Source organism: Pteronotus mesoamericanus, unplaced genomic scaffold (assembly GCF_021234165.1).
Source record: "Pteronotus mesoamericanus isolate MK-2021 breed Mesoamerican mustached bat unplaced genomic scaffold, CSHL_Meso_final contig_256, whole genome shotgun sequence".
Taxonomy (NCBI): Eukaryota; Metazoa; Chordata; class Mammalia; order Chiroptera; family Mormoopidae; genus Pteronotus; species Pteronotus mesoamericanus.
Window position 1 is genome coordinate 5,360,131 of NW_026555108.1, and position 17,277 is coordinate 5,377,407.

The window sequence follows — 17,277 nt, forward strand, 5'->3', positions numbered from 1 at the left end:
CCCATTGTCCCCCCACCCCTCCCTGCTTATAACCCTCCATGTGATCTCCATTTCTGTGATTCTGTTCCTGTTTGTTTGCTTTGTTTGTTTTTTAAGTTTCAGTTGTTGATAGTTGTGAGTTTGTTGTCATTTTACTGTTCTTAGTTTTTAGTCTTCTTTTTCTTAGATAAGTCCCTTTATTATTTCATATAATAAGGGCTTGGTGATGATGAACTCCTTTAGCTTTACCTTATCTGGGGAGCACTTTATCTGCCCTTCCATTCTAAATGACAGCTTTGCTGGAGAGAGTAATCTTGGATGTAGGTCCTTGCCTTTCATTATGTTGAATACTTCTTGTGAGGCCCTTCTTGCCTGCAAGTTTTCTTTGAAGAAATCAGCTGACAGTCTTATGGGAACTCCTTTGTAGGTACCTGTCTCCTTTTCTCTTGCTGCTTTTAAGATTCTCTCCTTATCTTTAATCTTGGGTGATGTAATTATGATGTGCCTTGGTGTGTGCTTCCTGAGGTCCAGCTTCTTTGGGACTCTCTGAGCTTCCTGAATCTCCTGGAAGTCAATTTCCTTGGCCAGATTGGGGAAGTTCTCCTTCATTGTTTTTTTCAAGTAAGTTTCCAGTTTCTTGCTCTTACTCTTCTCCTTCTGGCACCCCTATGATTTGGATGTTGGAACGTTTAAAGCTGTCCCAGAGGTTCCTAAGCATCTCCTCATTTTTTTTTTTTTGAATTCTTGTTTCTTCCTTCTGTTCTGGTTGAATGTTTATCTCTTCCTTCTGTTCCAAATTGTTGATTTGAGTCCTTGTTTCCTTCCCTTTACTGTTGGTTCCCTGTGTATTTTTCTTTATTTCACTTTGCATAGCCTTCGCTTTTCCCTCCATTTTGCAACCATACTCAACCAATTCAGTGAGCATCCAGATCACCAGTGTTTTGAACTGTGTATCTGATAGGTTAGCTATCTGTTCATTGCTTAGTTCTATTTTTGGAGCTTTGATCTGTTCTTATATTTGGGCCATATTTTTTTTTTGTCTTAGCACACCTGTTACATTGTAAGGGGTGGAGCCTTAGGTATTCACCAGGGCTGGGCAACTCATGCAGCTGCGTAGTGATGATGCTGTATGTGGGGGAGGGGTCAGAGAGGGAACAGTGCTGCTTGCTGAGCTCTCTGCCCACTTTCAGTCACTTCCCCCACTACCCACAAGCAAATTGGGCCCTTCCAGTGCTGATGCATGGGTCGGTGGGTGGGTTTGTGTATGTTCTAGGACCCAGCAGGTCTCTCCAACGAACTCTCCTCTGAGGCTGGGAGTTTCTCCTGCTGCTGCAACCCCCACATGTTTTTATAGCCAGAGGTTTTGAGGCTTTATTTCCCCCACTGGAACCCTGGGTTGCAGGGTCTATCTCGCTCCCCAGTTGTTCCTCCTGGTTTATCTGCACACAAATGTGGAACCGCCTGGTCCTCCAGCCGCCACCTTGCCATGCATCCTGTCCACCCCGGCTGCCTGTCTCCGTCCCTCCTACCAGGCTGGATGAGTGTTTCATCTTTAACTCCTTGATTGTTGGACTTCCATACAGTTTGGTTTTTCTGGCAGATAGTTGTTCTTTTTTTTTAAGCTTGTTGTTGTCCTTCTGGTTGTGCGAAGAGGCAAAGTGTATCTACCTACACCTCCATCTTGGCTGGAAGTTTTTTTCTTCATTCTCTTAATGTGGTGTTTTACATTAATTGATTTTCATGTGTTAAACCACCCTTGCATTCCTTGGATAAATCTCACTTGGACATGGTGTTTAATCCTTTTAATATGCTGCTGAATTTGGTTTTCTATTATTTTGTTGCAGTTTCTGAATTTATATTAATAAGGAATATTGATCTGTAGTTTTCTTGTAGTATCTTTGTCTGGCTTTGGTATCTGAGGAGTGCTGGCTTTGTGGAATGAGTTAGAAAGTATTCCCTAGTCTTCAATTTTTTCCCAACAGTTTAAGAAGGGTTTATGTTAATTCTTTAAATATTTGGTAGAACTCACCAGTGAAGCCATATGGCCCTGGGCTTTTCTTTGGTGGGAAGTTTTGATTACTGATTCAGTCTCCTTTTTAGATTTTTAAAATTTTCTTGACTCAAGTTTGGTAGTGTGTGTTTCTACAAATTTGTTTTATCTAAGTTGTCCAATTTGTTGGCATGCAGTTTTTCATAGTAGTATCTTATAATCCTTTTTACTTCTTTAAAGTCTGTAGCAAAGTCCCTTCTTTTTGATATTAGTAATTTGAGTCTTCTCTCTCTTTTTTTCTTAGTCTAGCTAAAGACTTAGTAATTTGAGTCTTCTCTTTTTTTCTTAGTCTAACTAAAGGTTTTGTTGATCTTTTCAAAAAGCAACTATTGGTTTCATGGAATCTCTTTATTGTTTTTCTATTCTCTCTAATCTTTATTTCCTTCTGCTAGCTTTGGGTTTAACTTTGCTCTTCTTCATGGTGTAGATTTCCTGATGTTTCTAGTGATTGAAATAGAGTTCATTGGGATAGTTTTCATCATTTTTGGAAAAATTTCATCCATTATTTCATAAAATACTTGTTTCTGTCCTCCTTCCTTTAGGGACTTTGATAACATGTATGGAAGGCCACTTGGCATTGCCCCGCAGCTCTGATGCTCTGCTCTGTTCATCATTTACAGTCCTTTTTTTTTCTCTGTATTTAACTTATTTTGTATTATTATGCCTTCAAGCTCAGTAATGTTTTTCTTCTGCAGTATCTGATCTGCTGTTAATCTCATTTAGTGTATTTTTCATCTTAGACATAATTGTTTCATCTCTAAAAGTTTGATTTGTCCTTTTTTATATTTTCCATATATCTACTTAATATAGTCAGTTTCTTATCTACCACCTTAAACACATGAAATACAGTTTTGTAATAACAGTTTTATTTTCCTCGTCTAACTTTATCACCTGTGCCATTTCTGGGTCTATTTATATTGATTGATTTTTCTCATCATGGGTTATATTTTCCTGCTTCTTTGCATACCTGTTAATTTTTTATTGGATGCCAGACATTGTGAATTTTACTTTTTCGGTTGCTGGATATTTTTGTCCTATATACACTATAAATGTGCTTAAGCTTTGTTCTGGAAAGTTAAGTTACTTAGCAACTATTTGATCTTTTTGAGGATACTTTTTAAGCTTTTTTTAAAAAATCCTCATCAAAGGATAAGTTTGTTGACCTTAGAGAGAGAGGAGGAGAGAGGGAGGGGGGAGAGAGAGAGAGATGTGAGAGTGTGAAAGAGAGACATTGATTGGTTGCCTCCTATACGCTCCCTGACTGGGGATTGAACCCACAACTTATGGTACGGGATGATGTTCTAACCAAGTGAGCCACCAGACCAGGGCACTCTTAAGCTTTCTTTTAAAATCCAGAATCAAAGCAGCCTTTTAATCTCAGGCTAATTTTGCTTCACTACTGAGGCAAAAACCCCTCTCAGCATTCCACCCAGAGTCTTGCGAATGATAAAGTTTTCTCACTTGGGCTGGTGGGAACACAAACTATCTGGTCCCTGTGTGAGCTCTGAGTATTTTTCTCTCTAATCTGCTCAGGTGGTTCTTTCTCCAACTTTAGGTAGTTTCTTTACATGCAGTAACTAACCCACACTCAGTTGAACATGCAAGGGGCTTCCTCTGCAGATCTCCAGGACTTTCTCTCCATGCAGCTCTCTGTTCTCCAGTACTCTGTCTTGTGAACTTCAGAAACCTTGGCTTCCCTGGACTTCCAACTCTCTTCTCGACTCAGAGAGATTCCCGGGCTCTGCCTGGGTTTCACCTCTTTGCCCTTTGGCTTAAAATCTATCTCAGACTAGCTATCATAAGACTCATTTTGTTTGTTTCTCATCTTTCTGAGATTGTTATCATGTGCTTCCTGATGCTGACTGAAAACTCTTGCTTCATATAGATTGTCCATTTGTTGTTATTTCAGGCAGGAGGATAAATTAGTCAATCTCGGCCACAAGCAAAAGTCCTCTCTGGCTTTTTGTGAGACTGAAGTTTAAGATTTTAGAAAACACATTTTTCTGGGCAGTAAAGAAGCCCAGGATGGCCTCTGAGAGTGAAGGCTGAAATGGAACGGAGAACGAAGTTCCTGGAGGAAACCCCGGACACTGTGGCTTAGTGGGTTGGGCGTCATCCCTCAAACTAAAAGGTTACTGGTTCGATTCTCAGTCAGGGCACATGCTTGGGTTGTGGGTTCGGTCCCCAGTTGGGGCGGTGTTTCTCTCTCACATCAATGTTTCTCTCCCTCTCTGTCTCCCTCGCATCCCCTCTCTCTAAAATCAAAAATAAAATAAAAATTAAAAGTTTAAAAGTTCTTGGAGTAAAGGTAGAATAGGAAATGGAAAGGTAGATTGTTAAATGCTTCATTCATATGGCTGCTCAAAAAGGCAAATTAGGTGGGGGTGGAAACAGGCATTACAGAGGGATGAGAATGGTAAAGGGCCTGAAGAAATAAATTAGCAGTGGTTTTGGAGAACTGTAAAGTATTTCCAGTAGCTGGAATATAAAGTACCTTAGAAGCCATGTCAAGAAATAGAGTAGACTAGTGACTATATTTGAAAGATGCTATCTGTCATACTAAGAAATTTGGATATTTTCTTTTTTTAATTGTTTATTCTATTACAGTTGTTCCAGTTTTTCCCCTTTTGCCCCCCTCCACACAGTCCCCTCTTCTCGCCCACAGTCAATCACCTCTCCATTGTCCATGCCCATACGTCATTTGTACATGTTCTTTGACTAGACCCTTCCCCTTCCTTCCACCATTCCCTCTCCCTCTTTTTCTCCACAGCTATCAATCTGTTCCATATTTTATTGATGGCAATTGAGAATGTCAAGAATTTGGGAATCCAGGAGTCAGATGGTCATCTAGGTTAATTCTAGGTGATGACAGGACATGAGGTAGAAAGGAAAACTGAAAGCTGGATTTACTATTTCTTACTGAGCCCTGGCTGGTGTGGCTCAGTGGATTGAGCCCTGGCCTGCAAACCAAAGAGTCACCAGTTCGATTCCCAGTCAGGGCACGTGCCTGGGTTGTGGACCAGGTCCCCAGTGGGGGTGCATGAGAAGCAACCACACATTAATGTTTCTCTCCCTCTCTTTATCCCTCCCTTCCTCTCTCTAAAAATAATTAAATAAAATCTTTAAAAAAATAAAAATTCTTACTGAATCAGGAGGAAGGGATGACAGTTTTAAGTTTGTGTAGACAGTTATAAACCCAGGAACCATGAGCCTCACAGGAAGAGACATCGTTTACCCATCAGCGGTAGACTTGACAATAGGGAGCAAGGAGAAGCTTCCCTCCTCTGTCCAACCCTCCACCCCCACCATCTCCATGGCAGGAAGAGTGTGAGAGAAGAAGCAATCTCCTTATGGAGGGAGCTGCAGGAAGACAGGAGCCTCTGGAGAGAACCTCAGTTTAGTTAAGGCAGGGGATGGAAGGGGATGTTCAGTGAAGAAAACCAGGATGGAGGATAGTGTGCTTTTCATGGAACAGGAGCTCCAGGAGAGCATCATGGAAAGGTCTCTGAGAAAAGCAAACAAGTTGAGGGTGTTTGCAGAGGAAAAAGAGCATCTGGCGTTCTAATATTAGCTCCTACCTCTTTTCCAACGTTGTGAAGGTGGCAACACCTCCTGTGTAGTAGTCTCCCCGTATCCATAGCTTTGCTTAGTGTGGTTTCAGTTACCGGCAATCAACCAGTTTGAAAATATTAAATGGAAAATTCCAGAAATAAACAATACATACATTTTAAATTGTGTGCCATTCTGAGTAGTGTGATGAAATCTCGAGCTGTCCCACTCTGTCCCACCCGAGACAGGAATCGTTCCTTTGTCCAGCTTCTCCACACTCTATGTGCTCCCTGCCCATTAGTCACTTAGTAGCCGTCTCAGTTATAAGATCAATCATCAGAGAGAGAGAGAGAGGCCACGTATGTCTGACTTTTATTACAGTATATTGTTACAAACTGTTCTCTTATTGTTGTTACTCTCTCTCTGTGCCTAATTTAGAAATTAAAGTTTATTGTAGGCATGTATGTAGAGGAAAAAAAACACAGTATTCAGGTTGAGGCAAAAGTAGGTTTACAGTTGTTTGGAAAATATTGATAATACAATAATCAATAAATAATAATACAAGGATAAACCTTGTTTCATGTACTCACAACTGTAAACCTACTTTGCCTCACCCTATATATAGAGTTCAGTACTATCTGTGGTTTCGTGCATCCTCTGGGGGTCTTGGAACTTACCCCCTCAGATAAGTGGGGACTAGTGTATTGTCATTTTTTCTTTAATGCCACTCTTTTTTTAAAATCCTCACCTGAGTATGTGTTTATTGATTTGAGAGAGAGAATAAAGGGGGGTGGAGAGAAAGAAGGAGAGAGAGAAACATCAGTTGGTTGCCTCCTGTACGTGCCACAACTGGGATTGAACCTGCAACCTAGTTATGTGTCCTGGCTGGGAATCAAACCTGCAACCTTTTGGTGTATAGATAGGATGATGCTCCAACCAAATGAGCCAACCGGCCAGGGCTAATGCCATTCTTAATGTGCTCCATTACACTCAATTTTATTTTCGCTTGAACATATTTCTAACTGCTTGTTTTCTGTTTAAAATCCATATAATCAGATTAGAATGTCTCTAAGTAAATACTCTCTCTAACCCTTAGGAAATGTGCTCTCTCTGTAGCAAAGAACCCCCTCTTATTCTAATATCTTAAGTCATGGTCCAAACGGCCACATTGTTTTCTCTGACACTATGAAATAGCTATGCATTCACCCCTGCTCATAGCCTGCCTGCTCCTCCCAAACCCCTGCTTTTGGTTGGAGGAAAAAATGCAAATGCCCCCTTATGCTCCCAAGGTTTGCAGCTTTTGTCCAAGCATCGTTTCGTGGAAGTGCTTTGCAACCCTATACAAGTGTTATTCAACTGTGTCTAAGGCGCCAGGACCAGACAGAGGTCAGAAAGTTTGATCGATTCTGTGACATCCTCCAGATTCACAGTTTTGGAAGACAATACCCATCACCTTTCACCATTACTTAAAATACAGTATTTAAATTTTTGTTTACATATTGTATAGTACCAAAATTAAAATCTACAAAAAGGTACCGTACTTTACCGTGTATAATGCTCACCTTTTTGCCCAAATTTTTGAGGGAAAAAGAAAGATGGGCATTATACATGGGTATAATGATTACATATCATGGGTATAATAATGAATAAAATAACCCCGTGTATAATGTGCACCAAAAACAACGGGTGCACATTATACATGACAAAATACAGATATATGGTAAAGAGTATGTTTTCCTTCCCTCTCTATCCCCCAATTAACTTCCCTTCCTTGGAAACAACCACAATTATCACTTTCTTGTATATTCTTCCAGAAATATTTGATTCATTTATCACCATATATCTGTATAGTCCTTGGAAAAAAACCCAAATTGTTGCATTGTATGCCCACTGTTTCACACCTTGCTTTTTTCACTTAACAGCTTGTGCTGGAGGTCTTCCCAAGTTAGTCCATAGAGAGTTGCTCATTAGTTTTGGGACTGCATAGTATTACACTGCCAGCTGTACCACCCTTTATTTAATTCAGTTTTCTACCAGTGGAATTCTAGGTTATTTCCAATTCTGAGCTCTTGCAAACAATTGTTTCAGTGAATATTTTTGTACATGTGTCATTATTCAAACATATTTACAGACAATATATACAATACTGTATATGCTACAAAGAGAATAAATAAGTGTACAATACATCCCTTGAAGTGGAGTTTCTAGATCAAAGACTAGGACACTAGGACTTCTAAAAATTAAAAAAAAAAACATTCAGTTCCAGTTTGCATTCAGTAGTGTATTAGTTTCCGGAGTGCAGCAGAGTGGCGCTATGGCCTTTGACTGGCCATGAGGAGGCTGTATCTGGTGATCACTTGAACACTTTGGCAGCAACTCATCCACTTCCACATCCACTTCTGCTACTGCTGGCAAGGGCAACTGTTTCTACTTCTTTTTGTTTCACTTACAGAATCCTCCCTCTTCCTCTTCTGTGGAGTACGTGATAAAACATCTTGTCTAGTGGGTCTCCCTCAGACAGTGACTCCTATCTGTGGTGTCATGTGTCTGATTCAACTTGTTATTCTTTGGACATTCTTCTACTTAGCATCATAACCTCGGTCATGGAAACCCTTTCTGATCGCCTGTCATCTTCCCTCTCCTTTGTCTGACACCCCTTTTTCCTACACCTCTTTCTCCTCCTCTTCATTGTCCTTCTCTTCCTCCTTCTTATTTTCCTTTCCCTTCTCATTGTTTCGTCTCCTCTCCCCTCCTCTTCCTTCTCCTTTATGATGGTCGTTTGATGTGTCACTGTGGCTAGGCTACAGTGCCCAGTTATACTATTGTATTGTTGGATATTTATTTCCAATAAAAGTCTTTAGACACCTCACACTCCAGTTATTGAATCAAACTAATTTTGGTGTTGCTATGCAGGTATTTTGTAAATGAAATTAAAATCCATAACCAGTTGACTTTAAGAGAAATTATTCTAGATAATCTGGGTGGGCTGGGCCCAATCAGTGGAAAGGCCTTCCAAACAGAGCTGAGGCTTCCCTAATGAAGAATAAATTTCTCCTGTGAACAGTAGCTTTGGCCTGTGTCTGAACGCTCTGGCCTGCCCTTCTTCATAGGCTGCCCTGTGAATTTTGAACTTGACTAGCCAGTCCCCCACAACCATGTAAGCCTATTTCTTATAATACTTCTCTCTTTTCAAAAAAGAACTTTATGCCCTGGCTGGTCTGGCTCAGTGGATTGAGCGCTGGTCTGCAAACCAAAGGGTCACTGGTTCTATTCCCAGTACAGGGCACATGCCTGGGTTGCAGGCCTGGTTCCCAGTCGGGGGTGCGTGAGATGCAACCACACATCGATGTTTCTCTTCCTCTCTTTCTCCCTTCCTTCCCCTCCATAAAAATAAATAAATAAAGTCTTTAAAAAATAAAATAAATAAAAAAGAACTTTAAATTTCATTTTACAATTACAGTTGATATTCAATATTATTTTGTATTGTTTCAGCTGTACAGCATACTGGTTAGACAATCATATACTTTACAAAGTGCTCCCCCTGATATTTCCAGTCCCGACCTGGCACCATACTCAGTTATTACACTATTATTGACTGTATTCCCTATGCTGTACCTGACATCCCTGTGACTGTTTTGCAACTCCCAGTTTGTACTTCTTAACCCCTTCACCTTTTGCACCCTGTCCCCCAAACACCCTTTCCTATGGCGACCATCTGTTCACTCTGTATCTATGAGTCTGTTTCAACTTTGTCATTTATTTTCTTCTTTAGAATCTATATATAAGTGAAGTCACATGGTATTTGTCTTTCTCTGACTGCAATATTTCACTTAACATAATGTTCTCCAGGTCCATCCATGCTGTTGCAAAGGGGAAGATTTCATTCATTTTTATGGCCACTGTTGGTGGGGCCTTGGATTGTTTCCAGATCTTGGGTATTGTAAATGACACTACAAGAACATAGGGGTGCATATATTCTTTCAAATTAGTGTTTTGTGTTCACATTACTATCCAGAAGTGGAATCACTGGGTCATAAGGCAGTTCCATTTTTAGTTTTTTGAGGACCCTTCATACTGTTTTCTACAGTGGCTGCACCAGTCTGCATTCCCACCAGTAGTGCACGAGGGTTCCCCTTTCTCTACATCCTTGCCAGCACTTTTTGTTTGTTGATTTATGGGTAATAGCCATTCTTATAGGCGTGAGGTGCTACCTCATTGCTGTTTTAATTTGCATTTCTCTGATCATTACTGATGTTGAGCATCTTTTCATATGTTTATCTGCCATCTTTATATTCTCTTGGGAGAAGTGTCCATTCAGGTCCTTTTCCCATTTTTTAATTGGACTGTCGGTTTTTGGTGTAGAGTTTTATAAGTTCTTTATAAATGTTGGATATTAACCCCAATGTATCATTGACAAATATGTTCTCCCATGTAGTGGGGTGTCTTTTCATTTTGATGATGGTTTCCTTTGCTGTGCAATAACCTTTTAGTTTCATGTAGTCCCATTTGTTTATTTTCTCTTTTGTTTCCCTTCCCTGAGGCAATACATCAGAAAAAAGTATTGCTACAAGCAATGTCTGAGATTTTACTGCCTATGCTTTCTTCTAGGACTTTGTTTTCAAGTCTAACATTTAAGTCTTTAATTCATTTTGAGTTTGTTCTTGTGTATGGAGTAAGAAGGTGGTCTAGTTTTATTTTTTTTGCACATATCTGTCCAATTTTTCCACCACCATTTATTGGCTAGACTATCTGTACCCAACTGTAAGTTCTTGCCTCCTTTGTCAAATATTAATTGACCATAAAGGCATGGGTTTTCTTTCTGGGCTCCCTATTCTGTTCCATTGAACTATATGTCTGTTTCTATGCCAGTACCATGCTGCTTTGGTTACTCTGGCCTTGTAGTACAGTTTGATATCAGGTAGCATGATTCCTCCTACTTTGTTCTTCTTTCTCAAGGTTGCTGTGGCTATTTGGGGATTTTTGGCATTCCATATAAATTTTTGGAGTATTTGTTCTAGTTCTGTGAAATACACCATTGGAATCTTGGTAGGAATTACGTTGAATCTATAGATTGCTTTGGGTAGTATGGACATTTTAATGATGTTAATTCTTCCTATCCATAATTACAGTATATGCCCTCTCACTTTCTCCCTCCTTCTTCCCCTCTATAAATAAATAAATAAATAAATAAATAAATAAATAAATAAATAAATAAAATCTTTTAAAAATTAAAAAAACTTATTTTTGTTTATTTCTGCTCTGATCTTTATTATTTCCTTTCTTCTACTCACCTTGGACTTTGTTAGTTGTTTTTTTTTTCCTAGTTCCTTTAAAATTAGATTGTTTATTTAAGATTTTTCCTGTTTCTTGATTTAGGCCTATAATGCTATGAATTTCCCTTTTAGAACTACTTTCCCTGTGTCCCATAGATTTTGGGTTGTTCTGTTCTCATTTTCACTTGTTTCAAGGTATCGTTTTTTTTCTTTTTTTTCAAGGTATCTTTTGATTTTTTCCTTGATCTCATTGTTAACCCATTCATTGTTTCATAACATGTTATTTAGCCTCCATGTCTTTGTGTGTTTTTCACTTTTTTTCTTGTGATTGATTTCTAGTTTCATATCATTATGGTCAGAGCAGGTACTTGATATGATTTCAGTCTTCTTGAATTTATTAAGACTTGTTTTGTGTCCTAACATGTTGTCTATCCTAGAAATGTTCCATGTACACTTGAAAAGAATGTATATTTTGCTTCTTTTGGGATGAGATGCTCTGAAGATATTAATTAAATCCATCTGATCTAGTGTTTCACTTAAGGTTGCTGTTTCCTGGTTAATTTTTGTCTGGAAGATCTATCCATTGATGTCAATGGGGTACTCAAATCCCCTGCTATGACTGTACTGCTGTCAATCTCTCCATTTATGTCCATCAAGGTTTGCTTTATATATTTAGGTGCTCCTATGTTGGATGAATAAATGTTTACAAGAGTTATATCTTCTCATTGGATTGACTACTTGATCATTATGTAGTGTCCTTTTTTGTTTCTTGGTATAGCCTTTGTTTGAAGTCTATTATGTCAAATATAGTAAGTATTGCCACTCAGCCTTTTTTATTTCCATTTGCATGACCTATTTCTTTTTCCATCTATTTACTTTTGGTCTGTGTGTATCTTTCTTTTTGAGGTGGATCTCTTGTAGACAGTGTGTGTGTGTGTGTCTGTGTGTGTGTCTGTGTGTGTGTCTTGTTTTCTTATCCATTCAGCTACCCTATGTCTTTTGATTGGAGCATTTAAGCCATTTTTATTTAAGGTGATTATTTTATTCTTTTAACTATGTTCCTCCTCCTTTCTCCTCCTCCTCCTTTCTCCTCCTTTCTCCTTCTTTAAGAAAACCCTTTAACATTTCTTGTAATAGTTGTTTGGTAGTAGTGAACTCCTTCAGCTTTTTCTTGTCTGGAAAATTCTTTATTTCTCCTTCAGTTTTTAAATGATAGATGTGCTGGGTAACATAACCTTGGTTTCAGGCCCTTGCTTTTCATCACTTTGAATATTTAATGCCAGTCCCTTCTGGCCTGAAATGTTTCTGTTGCAAAATCAGCTGATAGTCTTATGGTAGCTCCCTTTTACGTAACTGTCTTTCTCTAGCTACTTTTAAGATTCTCTCTTTGTCTTTTACCTTTGCCATTTTAATTATGCTGTGTCTTGGTGTGGGCCTCTTTGGGTTCATCTTGTTTGGGTCTCTGTGCTTCCTGGACTTGTGTGTCTTCCTTCACCAGGTTAGGAAAGTTCTTTTTTTTAAGTCCTCACCAGAGGATATGCTTATTGATTTTAGAGAGAGGGGAAGGGAGGGAGAGGAAGAGAGAGGGAGAGAAACATCAATGCAAGGAAGAAACATCAATCAGTTGCCTCTTGTATGCTTCCTGATCAGGGACTAAACCACAACCCAGGCATTTGCTCTGACCGGAAGTTGAATCTGCGACTTTCCAGTTTATGGAGTGACTCCTACCAACTGAGTCACAGTGGCCAGGGCCAGTAAATATTTCTTCAAATGGGTTCTTGATCCCTTGTTTTCTTCCTTCTCCTTTTGATACATTTATGGTGCAGATGTTGTTATGCCTCATGTCCCAAAGGTCCCTTAAACAGTCATCATTTAATTTTTTTTTCTTTTTGCTGCTCTCATTGGTGTTTTCTTCAACTTTGTCCTTCCAATTGTTGATTTGATTCTCTGCTTCATCCAACATACTGCTGATTCCTTCCAGTATATTTTTCATTTCAGATATATTCTTTGTTTCTGACTGGTTCTTTTGTATGATTTCTATGTCCTTTTCTGTGCTTACTCTCTTTAAATTTTCAATGATTTCATTTATTCTTTCCCTAAGTTTTCTGAGCATCCTCATAACGTTTGGTTTGAACTGTATATCTAGTAAATTTCTTTCCTCCATATCATTTAGCTCCTTTTCTGGAGATTTCTCCTGTTCTCCCATCTGGGGCATGTTTCTTTATCTCCTCATTTTGGTAGCCTCCCTGTGTCTGTTTCTATGGATCAGGTAGAGCTGCTATGACTCCCAGTCTTGGAAGGGTGCCCTTATGTAATAGGTGTCCTGTGGGACCCTGTGGCACAGTCTCCTTGATCACCTGTACTGAGTGCTCCAGAAATGTCCTTTGTATGGGTTATGTGCGTCCTCCAGTTGTAATTGGGTCTTGATTGCTATTGGTTCATTAATGTGTAGGGTCAACCCTTAGGCTGGCTGACTGACCGATCCGTACCTCATTATATGAGCTGCTCTGCTGGTGCTGACCACACAAAGTGCACTTTGCCTCAGCAGGATCTGGTGGCTGCTGAGATCTCCCTTTGCATGTGCCACTTGGGAAGCTAATTGTATCCTGCTCTGATATGGCCTGAAAATGGCCACTGGGTATGCTGGTTCTGGGGCCTCTTGGGAGGGACTCTGGTACAGCCCAATCTCAGACACTGTCTGTGACTGGCCCTGCGAAACCTGTTTGGAGCTACATGGTGATCTGCAGCTTGTGACTGCCCCTGCTGGGGCTGGGTATGCACAGGAATGATCAAACTGTGCACCAAGGCCAGCTTCTACCAGCACCAGGCCTGGGGAAATGTCAGCAAAATTCCTTAGGAACCTGGAGGTCAACCTCTGCATGCCTCCATCTGCCAGCAGCCTGTTAGGCTCAGTCACTGAAAGATCTTCTGGCAATACTAGAGTTGCATGCAACAGGTTCTCAGTGAGTCACAAGGCAGGGACAAGAGGTGTTCACTGGATCTATGCAGGCTGAAACTTGGAAGCAGTACTGGGTCTGAGGCCAGTCAGAAAATGTCCCAAGGTATATCAAGTCTAGCTACCACCCACTAGATGCTTGCACACCTTTGTGGTGGGGCAGGGTCTCAAGGAGTAGCCAGGGTGAGGCTAGCGGAGTTTATCAGGCCCAAACAGACCAAGATTTGGCCATGTGAAGGGACGACTCTGCACTGGCTGGGTGTGTGAGGGAAAAATTTCTCCTGTCCTAGAGCCACACAACTCAGTTTGTTCCAGATTCTGCCGGGAGCAGATCTCAGCAGGGTAAGGCCAGTGGGAGCTGGGAGGGTGGGGCTAGTGGATCTCCCCTGACATGGCAGTGCCAGTCAGGCTTGGAGAAAGTTGGGTGGGTGGTGCCCCTCCCAGAGCCATACAACTCAGTCTGTCCCAGATTCTGCCCAGACCTCGGCAGGGTGGAGCCACTGAGAGTTGAGAGGATGTGGCCACCAGGAGCCAGAGAATGAGGCTTATGTGTCTTTCTTGAGGGGGTGATGCCAGTTAGGTTCACAGGAAAATGGGGGCGGGACAGACCCTACCCCAAAGCCATGCCACTCAGTCACTGACACCCCCTGAGTCTGCCTTTGGGGAGGTAGAGCATTACTCCCTACTTCTTTATTCTTTTTCTTTTTTTAAGCAAGAAGGAAGGGAGCTTATTTAATGTTTTTTAGGAACCAATGTAGCCTAGTAATGGGTCCTCAGGGAAAAGGTCAGCCCGTGGTAAGGTAAGCTCTGGAGGAGGCCCAGACTGCCCAAGAACAGCCCTGGGGTTCAGAACAGGTGGTGAGTCTAGAATGATTTGTTACTGGACAGAAGGCTGAGACAACTTAGGAATGTACAAGAGTGAGTCCATGCCCCCTCAGCCATCCCCGAGCTGGGTATGCACAGTGACTTCCAGAGACTGCAGTCTGCAAAGAGGGGAAAAAAAGAGTAAATTTATAGTGGAGAATTCTGACAAACACTACCTCAGTCAGATGATCAAGACCAACATCAACAGTGAAAAGTCATGTTGATAATATATGTGGTAGTTAGGATGCAATGAAAATGGTATTTTACTTCTCTGGTCCTCCACCCTAAAACTTATAACTCCAGTCTAATCATGAGAGAAACAGCAGATAAATCTCAGTTGAGGGACATTCTACAAAACAACTCCTCAAAACTATCAAGGTCATCAAAAACAAGGGAAGTCTGAGAAGCCATCACAACCAAGAGGTGCCTACGGAGACGTGATAACTAACTGTAATATTACGTCCTGGATGGGATTCTAGAACAGAAAAAAGACAGCTACAAACTAAGGAAGTCTGACTAAAGTCTGGATTTTGGTTAATAATGATGTGTCAGAATTGGTTCACTAATTATAACAAATGTACCATACAGTGTAAAATGTAATAATAGGAAAAGTGAGTGTTGGGTATATGGGAACTCTTTGTACTATCTTCTTAGTTTTTCTGTAAATATCAAAGTGCTCTACAAGGAAATTTTATCTATGGAGACAATAAAAAGAGCAGTAGTTGCCAGAAGTTCAAAGGAAAGGCAGGAGGAAGGTTGACAGGTGGGGCACAGGGTGGTTTTCATGGCAGTGAAACTATACTGTATGATACTGTAAAGGTGGATATGTGTCGTTGTCAAGGCCCATAGAATGTGCAGCACAAAGAGTGAACCCTAATTTAAACTGTATACTATTACACTCTAACAGTGAGTTAATATTGATTCATTAATTGTAACCTATGTAGCACACTATTGCAAGATGTTCATAATTGGGAAAACTGCATGTGGTGATGAAAGTGAATGGAGGTGGAGGGGACAGGTTGGGTATATAGAACTTCGTGTAATATCTGTTTGATTATTCTGTAAATCTCAAACTGTACAAAAAAAAGTGAAATTACTAAAATAAATGAGCAAAAGAATTGAGTCGACATTTCTCCAGAGATGATACACAAACAGCCAACAAACACCTGAAAAGACATTCAACATTATTAGTCATTAGGGAAATGCAAATTAAACCCACAATGGGATAAAACTTTACACCCAATATGATGACTATATATATTTTTTAAAAAGGGACATGTTTTGGTGAGATGTGGGGAAATTGGAACCTTCCTGCATTGCTGGTGGGAATGTAAAATGGAGCGGTCACTATGGAACAGTTTGATGGTTCTACAATTTTTTTAAAATAGAATCACTATATGATTTAGCGGTTCCACTCCTAGGTATATATCCAAAGGAATTGAAAACAGAGGCCCTGGCTGGGTAGCTTAGTTGGTAGGAGCATCATCCTGATACCCCAAGGTTGTGGATCGATCCCTGGTCAGGGCACATACAAGAAACTATCAATAGATGCATATGAACAACAAATCGATATTTCTCTCTATCTTTTCTCTCTCTCTTTCAAAATCAATAAATAAAAATTAAAATAAAAATAACTGAGGGGTCAGTTTGAACTTACAATCCTCCTCCCACAACCATGTCAAAACTATAACTAAACTACAGAACAACTATCATTCAGAACCACCTGAAGTTTGGCTGAATGGAAGTCCTACAACTAGGGAATTAAAGAAGAAACCACATCGAGACTGGTAGGAGGGGCAGAGACACGGAACAGGCTGGTCCCACACTCACATGCGGCAGGTAAAAATTGGGAGGGATATCTCAGCTGAGGTCCTCTCTGAGGAGCAAGGGGTCCCAGGCCTATGTCAGCCTCTCAGCTCAGGATTCCAGTGCCAGGAAGAGAACTCCCCGTAAGTTTTGGCTGTAACCAGCAGGGAATGGAGCTGAGGGAGACAGAGGGCTCCTGGAATCCCAGGCAGTTCCTCTTAAAGGGCCCACGCTTGGGCTTATTCAGACTTACTTGTTCTGAGCTCCAACACTGGGTCAGGAGCTCAAAAGGCACCAGGGACATACAGGGAGGAACGGAATTATCCTGCATCAGGGTGAGAGCTGGGGGGCAGCTTTCTCCCAGATAGAAATGCTGCCAGAGGCCATTGTTCCTTTGATGAGCCCTCCCCTCACAGAACCTGCAGGTGAGCACCATATCTGAGACTCCATCAACCTGGCTTAACACTATTTGCTCCACCCCGACGATTCCCTGAGGCTCTGCCCCACCTAATTTGGGCCCACCCAAACTGTATGCAGTGGCTTTTCCATAGGAATGGCCTGTCTTGACTCATGTTTCAGATTTTCCTAAAATCTCTTAAACAGCACCTGCCCTCAGTGTGCCCCATACCTCTCACCAAGTGGCTTCAGGCCCAGCACTAGCAGCAGCCAGCCTTGATTTGCAGCTTGGCCTCTTCCAGATACCGCCAAGCCCTAGACAAGTAGCAGCTGTCTGCCAATCTCTTTGTAGTGCATGCCATGTGGCCTCAGGCAGAACACAGGCAGCTGCTCACCTTGGTCTG